General features: G+C 37.8%; 1 long non-coding RNA gene across 1 annotated transcript; it reads left to right on the top strand.

The window, feature by feature from the left end:
• Nucleotides 1-265: 265 nt before the first annotated feature.
• Nucleotides 266-8,748, top strand: LOC145991586 (uncharacterized). Its single transcript, XR_014442074.1, has 3 exons — nt 266-983; nt 8,152-8,175; nt 8,612-8,748. It is a non-coding gene; the product is annotated as an uncharacterized LOC145991586 (long non-coding RNA).
• Nucleotides 8,749-10,897: the final 2,149 nt, after the last annotated feature.

Below are 10,897 nucleotides of genomic sequence, written 5' to 3'. Positions count from 1 at the left end.
TAATAATAACCTGTCTGCGTGAACCTTATTGTAGTTCTACCTTTCCATACCAGGAGAAAGTAGATTTGAATTGATACATCTAAATGGCAGATTATAAAATTAATTCCCCTCACGATTATCAAGCGATCAACACACAGTTACTTGAACATCGCTTATTTTCACATTGAAAAACCCGTTGCTGAGTAAGTCTTCAGGTAAACTCCAACTGGTAGTTAGATATCAAAAAGATTAGTTGGCCATTGAAGAATAGACTATTATTTCACTATGTAAGCGAAGTAACTGGCAAATGCGAATTAATATGTTTAAATGTATTAGCTAGAATTCAGAATTCATAAACGTTTCGAAATATGAGGTTCAATGAGATATTGTGCTAAATACCGTCCTATAATAAATATGCTTTTCGTTATTGCGAGAAACTGAGTTCTAACTTGAAATTCCATGTATCTTTTCAGACTGTGGTAAGTAAAGATGACAGTAATTTATAGACCGAAACATTAAAGTTAAATATAATAAACAGAAAAAACTAACAATTCGTGAGAGGCAACGTATACTAATATTCATAATGAGTACAGTGTAGCTAATGTCAATTAATGTTAAAAATAATTTAGCAAAAGAACTTTAAAATAAATGAAACCCACATAATGTTTATCTCTAATACACATATGCACCTTTGCGCGCGCGTATGAAGAAAGTTTTTTGCGAGCTCATATGTAGAGACGCCAGATTATGGATTAGTGACGGATTTTCAATGTGCGATTTGTTCCTCAACTGGAGGTTGAGTAGCAGTTAACTTCGCACTACGTCATCATGTTATCGATAATTTACCCTTTTTTAATATCCTAAATATATTTGAAAAATGTGTACGGAGCTCAAGTGATTTAAGGAAGGAATACGTGAATTTGTACTTCATCACCCGTTTTAATGCTCTGGTTCTTATATTGCAGGCAGGCCTAGGATAAATATATTAACGGAAGGCAGAACAGGTACTGTTTTATTTAATATTGTAAGTATAATGTAAGTCTATCGAAAAACGTTACCTGTATCAACACAACATCTGATTCAACACTTGTATGTATCAACACAACAACAATACTGCACACACAACGTAACAGTCAGTATATTTTACATATCCCAAGTGCATTCCGTCCAACACAGTAGCGTAACGACTACTCCTTCTGCATTGGGCTGCATCAATACGCCACTGACCGCATGAGATGAAGCATCGGTAAAAACCTTGGTGTTCTTCGCTGGATCGTAAGGTAACAAAACAGGTGCAGTAATTAGTGCTTCCTTTAATTTCTCAAATGCCGATTGTTGTTCAGGACCCCATGTAAATTTCTTGCCTTTACCAATTAAACCTTGTAATGGTGATGCATTGTCAGAAAATTTTTTGACGTACTTCCTTACGTAGCTGCAAAGACCTAAAAACATTTTAACCTTTTTTGTGGTGGTAGGAATCTTATAATTCTTAATGGATGACAGGATCCTATCGCCGATACGGTACCAATATCTGCCCACATTGTGGCCTAAGGCAATTGTCTCATAGTATCCAAATGAACATTTAGGTACAGCCAATTTCAATCCGGCAGATCGTAAACATTGGAATATTTTCTCTAAATTCACCAACATATCGTTAAATGTATTAGCAAATACAAACATGTCATCAATATAAAAGGCAAAATTATTATCATTCATACCCACTGTAGCGAGCTGAACACATCGGGTCATCGCCGCGGGAGATGTCACATGTCCCATAGGTGTAAAATTCATGGCAAATTGTACCCTGGCTGGTATAGTAAAGGCAGTGTATTTTTTCGATTCTTCCGCTAATGGTATCTGAAAAAATCCTTGTTTCAGGTCGGCACTACAGTAGTAGCTCTTACCGGCCATATTATGCAATATCTCTGAAATGTTTCCTATCGAAACTGCATCGAAAACAGACCTAGCATTAAGTAATCGAAAATCCTGCACCATGCGATAAGCTCCTGATTTCTTCTTAACAAGAAAAACTGGTGAATTGTAGGGTGATGTCGTAGGACTGATGACCCCTGCTTCTAGCAAGTTGTCAATTTGCTGATTAATTTCCTTACGCAGGTGCAGGTATAGAGTAGGCTGGGACGTGAAATTTAGAATCGTCCTTTAACTTTATCCGATGCGTGTAGTTAGTGGCGCAACCAATGTCCTGCTCGGACCAAGAAAACACATCTACATACCTCTCTAGTAATTGTCTAAGTTGCAACTTCTGATCGGGTTCTAATGCTGGATTAATGTCAAATTTAGTAATGTCGTGCACTGGTTTTGTCATGGTGCCAGTCTCCTTGGTCACCATAACGTTAGGTCCTTCGTCATCTGCAATATGACGCGAAGCTGGTACTGGATTTTGCCATGCCTCTGCGGTACCTAAGCGTGCCACTTCATAATTTTAATTTTGTAAGAATTTGGGTTAGTAATCCAAATTAAAAATTACTCCGGATTTACAATGGCTCGAGGCACCATTAAGCCTGTGTCCATTTGAAACTGTAAATCTGGTTCTAAATAAGTTAAATTCTGATTACTAGAATTTGTCAATTTGACAGGAATACACAAATGAGACCTAGGTTTAATTCTAATTTGTCTGGAAGTTACAAATTCTGGCACATATAAATCCCTGATCAGACTAGCAACTTTTATGGATACGTCAAAGGTTTTTCTGTGTTCCGTCCTTAACTGGTTCCGCGGAGGAGTACCAAATCTCCTCAATGTGAGTCGATTTTGATCAAAATCCAAATTTGCTTTATGAGCTCTTAAAAAATCATTTCCCAAGATTGTCCCATGTTCAAAATTTGGAATCATCCGAAAAGGATGGGTAAAATTGCGGCCGTTTATTGCAAATGTTAACAGGACAATCTCTTTAATTTCAATTTGTTCTTTTGCTACTCCCCTTATGGCCGTATGAATTTTAAAACGTTTGGCGGTTGAAGGAATACCTCGATCATTAGTAACTGATACTTGGCTTCCGGAATCCACAAGAAACCTCTGACGTTGTCCCCCTAACACTGCGTTAATGTAAATTAATTCCTCATAGGGGAAAGTAGAGACTGAAATTTGTTTTCCAACAAAATGTGCGCATACGTCTCTTCTATGGGCAGTTACTGCTCGTTTAAAGCCTCCTTGTTCTGAAAACAAGTGGCTGCCGAGTGATTAGGGTAATTACAAATAGAGCAGCGTGGTCTCCCCCGTTGCTCTTCCCTGTCTTCCTGGCCTCGCCCTGCTGAAGACGAGGAACCCCGCGAGTTCTGTCCGCGGAAGTTTCCACCTCCTCGCCATTGTTGGGTATTGCCATATCGCCTATTGCGATCTGAATTGTTATTATTATTAGGGCGTCCATTCCTATACCCCCTATTGTACTGTGGTCGTCTATTATTGTTACCCCTGTAGGAACCTCTATAATTATTTCCTGTCTGATAATGCTCTCTATAACATGGGTCTCTAAATTGTTTCTGACTAGATGAGTCGGTGCCAGGGTGCTGTTTCTGATCCTCAATGCTATCCAGTCTAAAAGTAAGACTCGCTAATCTTGCTTCCAGACCAGTTTCCTGAGCCTGGACTTGAGCTTTGTTACTTGGAGGATTATTAGCTAATTTCAATTGCTCGACCTCCTTTTGCAAGGCATTGAATCTTGCTTCGATCCCAGAAGTAGGTCGCGATTGTGCAGACTCAGCAGTAGCCAGATTGTTATTCTGCAATAAATTCTGCTGCTGTTGACAAAGTGTTGGTGCACTGTGCAAAGGAAGGAATAAACTGTCCCTTTGATCTTCGCACCTCAGCTCTTTCAGCTTGCGCTGCCTCATCAAAAACTGATGCTTTTCGAAGGATTTTAAATCTTTAAGCAACCCATGCACTGATTCATACTCTTTATGATGGATATCCTTCATGTAATCCACCTGCAGTCCTAATATAATCTGTTTACTCTGCTGTTGAATGCTCATTTTGGGGTCTGCCTTAAGTAAAAGTATCTGCTTGTCCCTTACATAATTTGTAACTGGCTCAGTTTCCTTATGCAACCTGTATCGAATTTGTTCCTCGATCTGGAGTTGATCCAAGGACCCTGTAAATTCATCCTTAAATTTTTGTTGTATATCCTCGTAAGACCTATCTTGATTTTCTGGAACATCTTTCCAATCTGGTACCATCGTAACGCTGGTCCGGCCAGGAGAGCTGGGAATAATTCCTGCTTTCTGGCGCTGTTCCAACCATTTAAGATGGCAAGGCTATCTACTTTGTCTAAAAATTTCGAAACGTCTTCCCCGGCTATCCCCTGAAATGGGATACCCTCTAGAATAGTTGGGGGAACAAACTGAGACTGAGCCATAGTTGCAAATTGTGTTGGGCCTAAATCTCTAATATCCTGACCTTGGTACTCTAATTGCTTTTCCTTTTCCTGTTGTTCTAATAACTGTCGCTGAATGCGTCTAGTTAATATTGGGCTACGTTTAAATTTGGGAGTGGAACTTGCAGTTGGACCGCTGACATCTAAATTAAAACTTGTAGTTCCTCGTGCTATATCTAATAACTGGTCTAAAGTTTCATCGAGTTCATCAGCAAGGTGAAAGCTCGACATCTATCATGGCATATATAAATTCTTCTCCCCCCATTAATGTTAAAAACCTTTAAGCCCTATGTATTTTCAAAATCAATTGTGGCAAGGACATACCAAAAAAAACTAAACGAGTGAGCAAAATTTTGGGGTGGGTTTGAATTTAAAACTAATTGTTGAAACCTCAACTTGATAACATTCTATTTTCTCATCGCATTCCCGAGGAAATGGATGGGAAGCCCAAATCTTCACCACGTAACGAAATTTGGGGTGGGGTTGAATTCTAAATAGGTTAACAATTTCTTTTCATTTCTGAAAAAAATGAAAAGACCCGCTAATCTCCAAAACGTAACGAACCTTAAAGTTCGTGGGATCTTATGAATACCTAAACTGTTAACCAATTAATCAATGGGTGATGTAAATTACTCATCATTCATCCTCTGATGAGATCACTCGTCATTGGCGTGACGAGTTAACGCTTGGCAATGCGAAAGGTACAAAATCACACTAAGGAACTAAACTACAGAAAAGACAATGGTCACTCGTTGGGTTTTGTGAACCGTTGAACCTGAATCATGGCTGGGTGTTAGGATAATTACCTGTCTATCTGAAGTATTAAGCTGAATCAAATAAGCTAAGTCCTCTGTAAGCTTCTCCAATTCGTCGACCAAAGCGTCGTTCCACTTCTGACCTGCCTTGCTGACCACCTCTTCTCTCTCAACTCAATCCCAAAAGTCAGTCCCCTCTCAGCTTGTCTCACCTCTATATTACTAGGCCTTCGAGCTTTTCCTCTATGCGGAATCGTGTTATTAATTGCCACTACGCAAACCGCTGACTCCATAAACAGAAGGAACTACCTGTTTTCGTGAATGCTCAGGAGGTTTGCATAGCGCAACACTGTGCATTATAAACATGCCTCAGAGGCTTGAGACAACTGAGGAAAACAAGTGAATGCCCTGGTCAACGTGAAGCGCTCAGAGTGACTTAATAAAATAAACATATAATCTTAGGGATTGATACGGAAGCAATAATGTACAATGTTACCAACTTTCTATGTACTTCATTTCAAGCCATACTGTAGTTGTATTTGCAACATATGTCAGCACCACATGTATGTGACAAACATTGGGCTGTAGCAGGAAATCTTAGATCTACATTAGTCTTTACATATTCACATTAGAATATTATCGGCCAAGCATAATCGTAGATTGTAATTCATTTTTTAAAAAAGTATGGCTTTCTGCGGGACTTTATCACCTTTGATTTAAAACACATGATTTTGGGACGATGACAGTTCTCTTAATGTCATCAAATGTATCCGATATATGAGCTATATATTATATCTGAAACAATTTTCGAACATGAAGAATCTCGAGCTATCAAACAGTTTCCAACGTTTCGAGAGCTAGCGCCACTCTCATCTTCAAGGTAGAAGTGACTTACTTGAGTATTGATTGATTGATTTGTTGTTTTAAGTCCACTTTATGCACAGGAAGGATAGTAGGGACTGGACCTACAGTATAAATTGGGATACGAACCACTGTGACATGTGCTTCAACCGAATCCGAGACCCCTTCATTACAAGTCCACGACGTTACCGCTATGCTATCGGGGAGGATTGACTTACTTCAGTAGACTTACTTCATAATTTTCGAAGTCTATCAGTTTGTGATTCACAATTTGTTACTCACAAGTTGCTAAAAGAGAAACAATTTTTATGTAAGGATCTATTAGGCTATTTGTAACATATATGACAGGAACAAAGTTCGTCATCTTGCCGCCCGTTGGACGTCAGGTTCTTTAATGTGAACGTTAGTCGATATGTACACAAACCACTGTCACCATTGAGTTCTGGTGCCAAGCTAAGATGTCATGTAATAACATAACAAACGTTAATCAATATTTGCCTTACTTCAACCCACATGACCAGAAAAGACTGAATTTGCAGATTTCTATTGTTGAATCCACATATTAAGCTTCAAGAATGATACTAAAATGATTAAATTATAATAACTTGAAAAAACCAATTATATCATTCAAAATAAATTAATTGTAATATCACTAACCCAAACACACCACGAGCAAAGATACACCCAAATTCATTCCAAATTAATAAACATTCTGTACATTTATTTAGACAGAATAATAATTAAGAATATGTTAACCATGCGGAGAGGAGCATCAATAAACATCCAACAGTGGTCAAAGGATACCATAGATGATCAGCTCCTTGAAACCAACAAGGGACGATAGCGGACTTTCCATGTGCAACGTGGTGCCTGTTGGCATTGGACTGCCTCAAACTCACAGCTCCCTTCAGTTTTCCCTTCTCTGGTCGCATATCTTGCAAATGCGCACCCCGCTTTCTACCAAGTGTTCTCGGGACTGTGAGGGACTATAAATGCTAAACGTTACACCTGCTCCTTTTTTCCCCTGCAAGTTTCTTGACGATTGTCGTCAGGAGGTCAGATACCTTCCCTTGTAAGTTGCAAGCTTGACTAAATGCATTAAGAAAATGAACAACAAATATCTTGTTTTTGCGTTGGTGTTTTAAGTCCACTTTATGCACAGAAAGGCTAATCGGGACTGAACCTACAGTTTAAAGTGGAATCCGAACCACTATGTGCCTCCACCGGGTGTCGAACCCGGGACCCCTTGATTACAAGGTGACGACGCTACCACTGCGCCATCGGGGAGGCCAATTAAGAAAATGAAGGGTGGTATGGTAGTATGTCTACAGAGGAAATAATATATATGTTTCAACTGTGATCCTGAACTCGATATTCTGTGGCATTCGTGCTATGTATGCAAAAATATATATTTAATATTTCATTAGATGTCATATTTAGCCATTTTATCAGTGAATATTTTTTACTTCACAACACATCATGCTATTTTGTTCTAATGTAAGTGTAGTTACATCATAATGCACTATATCAGTACCATATGTATCAGTCAACATGTTTTACGAAAACTTAGTCATATATTAGACAACTACATATCCGACAGACTATTCTCAGGGAAAAGTCATAAGGGATTTTCAAAATCAATTAATAGTATTGCTACCCGAATGTTCTTTTCTCGCCTTTACCTGCTGATTGATATGTAATCATATTCCTACCTCGCTGTGTTCGATCAGTTGTGAGATTGATTGTCGACAGGGTGGCACAACGTCACACACTACGGAATTGTCAAGTAAGGCTCTGTTAGGGAGAGTACACATAGTTCCTCGCTGTTCGTAAATTTCCCATAAGTGAACGGGGACAGCAGCAGAAAGCAATTCTTTAAGATATACATACACCGTACTTTGCGAAAATGAAACACTGCACGATATGCAAAAATGACGTCACACAAAACTTTTGTAGCACAACAAAAACATGATTCCATGACTTTTACTTAAAAGTTCTCATTGAAATAGGTCTCCATGAACAATCTCACCCCAATTACGAATATTACATGGAAATATCCTTTTAGAAAGCCACGTAATTCAAAATTATTTACAACTATCCGTAATTAGAATAAGAAAGACCTAAATATAATTTTAAATTACAGCCACGTGTTTGTTTGAATTGCAGGTGCTCGACCGGATTCCACAAAATGTAATTACTTCTAATTTTATCCTTTTCTTTAAATAGGAAGAATAATTACATAGATTCTAATCATTCATTAAATGCTACAAGCTTACAAAAATTCCCATTGTCCCCTTTACTTCAAACCATTTATCGTTAAAATTGATCCACTTATTCTCGAGATAATGAGCGTTAAAAAGATTAATACAAGTAATTGAGCGCTAAGGAGATCAATGAAAGTAAGTAATGATGGCTTCATATTTCAAAATGCCACCTAGAGAGTTCGGTCGTAATGTAGTAATGTGGACGCATTGAATAATTTGGTGCTATAATCCAACATGCCAAATGTTGATGCTCTCAAATGCCATACTATGTTTTATTTATGCTTTCTACACACCTCAGAATTTTGTTTGTGACGAGCAAACATTTTGGTTTTAACTAATTCGCCCTTATCCGTTCTTTACAGGAACCTCCACCAAGCAAGCGATGACATTGAACTAGGATTTTGGATTACTCTGCACCATTTAATCACCAAGTTTATTGTATCACTACTTTTCACATACAGCTGTATCAATTAATTCTGCAATTAAAGAACTGAGCATATATATACTGTTTCAATTAGTCACAACTAAGTTGATACAAAAATTTAAAGTGTGTAAACAGCTTAAATATTTTTTTTTCATTGGTGTTATGTACTGAAGAGCATTTAAAGAGAAATTCAAGTACATAGAAACGAAGATTCCATCAAATATTATGACTTACACACAGAAAGAAATTTCTTCTCAATAAGTGCCGATTAATGAGAAATATAAAGAAGGACTAGTGTATAGCAAGTGTGTCAACACCTCTCGCTATATGTCATCGAAAGATTTTGAGAATGTATCATTATTATACGTAAATCAAAAAACATATATACTACATTATGAAAAACAATCCGTTAAAGATAAGATATAAGATGAGTATATGAATAGGAGCATGTAGTCTTCTAGTGATTTCATTCGTTATGAAAGATCACGAATGTTCATAAAACACAAAATTATATTTGAAATAAAATCATATCCACACAAGTAGTCTAAAAGGCCTTAATATAAAGCCGATAAATGAAGAGGTTTTCGACTGAATAGAAATACTTAAAACTAAGGCAAAATGTTTATAAAATTTTATTGTTACTGTGTAAAACCTACGATTTTTGTAAAAAAAAGCTTCCGAGAAAAGATGACCACCTCAAATTGATGTGGCTAAACCTAAATTTGCTAAACTTGCTGTTTATAAATTTGTTAAAAAGATAGCTTTTCTCAATATTGTTTTAACTACACATAAAACTAATCCAAGATGCTCTTAAGAGCTACACCTACCTACACACACCCACACAGGTGTGTCAAATCAGGACTGTACGGCGGATGACCCATCAATTCGATTTTTTGACTGTTCATAAAGTCGGTTGTTAGACGAGATGTGTGATAGCTGGCATTGTCTTGATGAAGAATGATCCGACGGCGTTTGTTTGTTTTCCGTATTTGACCGAAGACCTCTGGCAAACAAATTGTTGTGTACCATTCAGAGTTGACCGTTCTACGTTCCTCTAAAGGCACAGTTGCCACATGACCAGTTTTCCCGAAAAAAAACAGGTGACCATTTGTTTCGATGTGCTTCGAGCGCGAACAACTTTTGTTGGATTGGGTTCATCTTGAAACACCCATACAGTCGACTGCTGTTTACGTTCCGGCTCATATGCATATATCCTTGATTCGTCACCTGTTACAATCTTTATACGTCTTTTGAAGCACCACGATTGTATTTATTGAGCATTTGTTTGCACCAATTGAGTTTTTGTCAAATTGTGTGGGATCCAACGAGAACATACCTTTCTCACAGCTAAATGATCATGTAATATTTTATATATGCTGGTGGAACTAATGCCTATGGTTGCCTCAATCTCACAGTATGTCACATGACGATCTTGCAGTATTAGGTTTTGCACAGCATCAATGTTTTCTTGAACAACAACTGATTTTGGACGACCTTCGCGAATCTCGTCGATGAGCGAATGGCGGCCACGATTAAATTCGTTATACCAGCATTTCACAGTGGCAAAGGATGGGGCTTCATCGCCAAATGTGGAAGTAAGTTGATCGATGCACTCTTGTCTTGATAATCCACGTCTAAAATCGTAAAAAATCATCGCACGAAAATGTTCACGAGTTAATTTCATTTTATTGTTGTCGTGCAATCTCCAAGGCAACATAAACAACACAAATGAAGCTATTGACAAAACATTTGAAGTACGTTATGGTCAATAATGCCAGACGATTCCGTGCAAACGTCAAATCGCGCCTAACTTCAATCAGTGTTGCCAAGGCTCAAAATATAAATAGTGGCCCTCGTAGAAAATCTTCAATAGAAAATTATAAGCTAGATCCAATTTATTTCTATAGTGCTCCAGGCCTAGCATGGTCTGCAATGTTTTTAAACACTAAAATGCAGTTAAATTTAATCCAAGATCAAGATATGTATTTGTTTATGGAGCAATGTATAAGAGGAGGCATGGTGCAATGTTCTCAGAGATATGCGAGAGCAAATAATAAATATATTTCTGATTATGATCCAGCACTGCCATCAAATTTTGAACTTTATGTGGATGCAAACAACTTATATGGGCATGCTATGATGGATAAATTGCCATATGCAGGGCTTGAGTGGGTTGAAAATTTTAGTATTGGGGATCTTCAGGATTTTGATGACAGTAACTATG

This window comes from Lepisma saccharinum, chromosome 8 (genome assembly GCF_977018435.1).
Source record: "Lepisma saccharinum chromosome 8, izLepSacc3.1, whole genome shotgun sequence".
Classification (NCBI taxonomy): domain Eukaryota; kingdom Metazoa; phylum Arthropoda; class Insecta; order Zygentoma; family Lepismatidae; genus Lepisma; species Lepisma saccharinum.
Note: the sequence above shows the minus strand (reverse complement) of the source record. Positions and strands in the feature narration are given on the sequence as shown.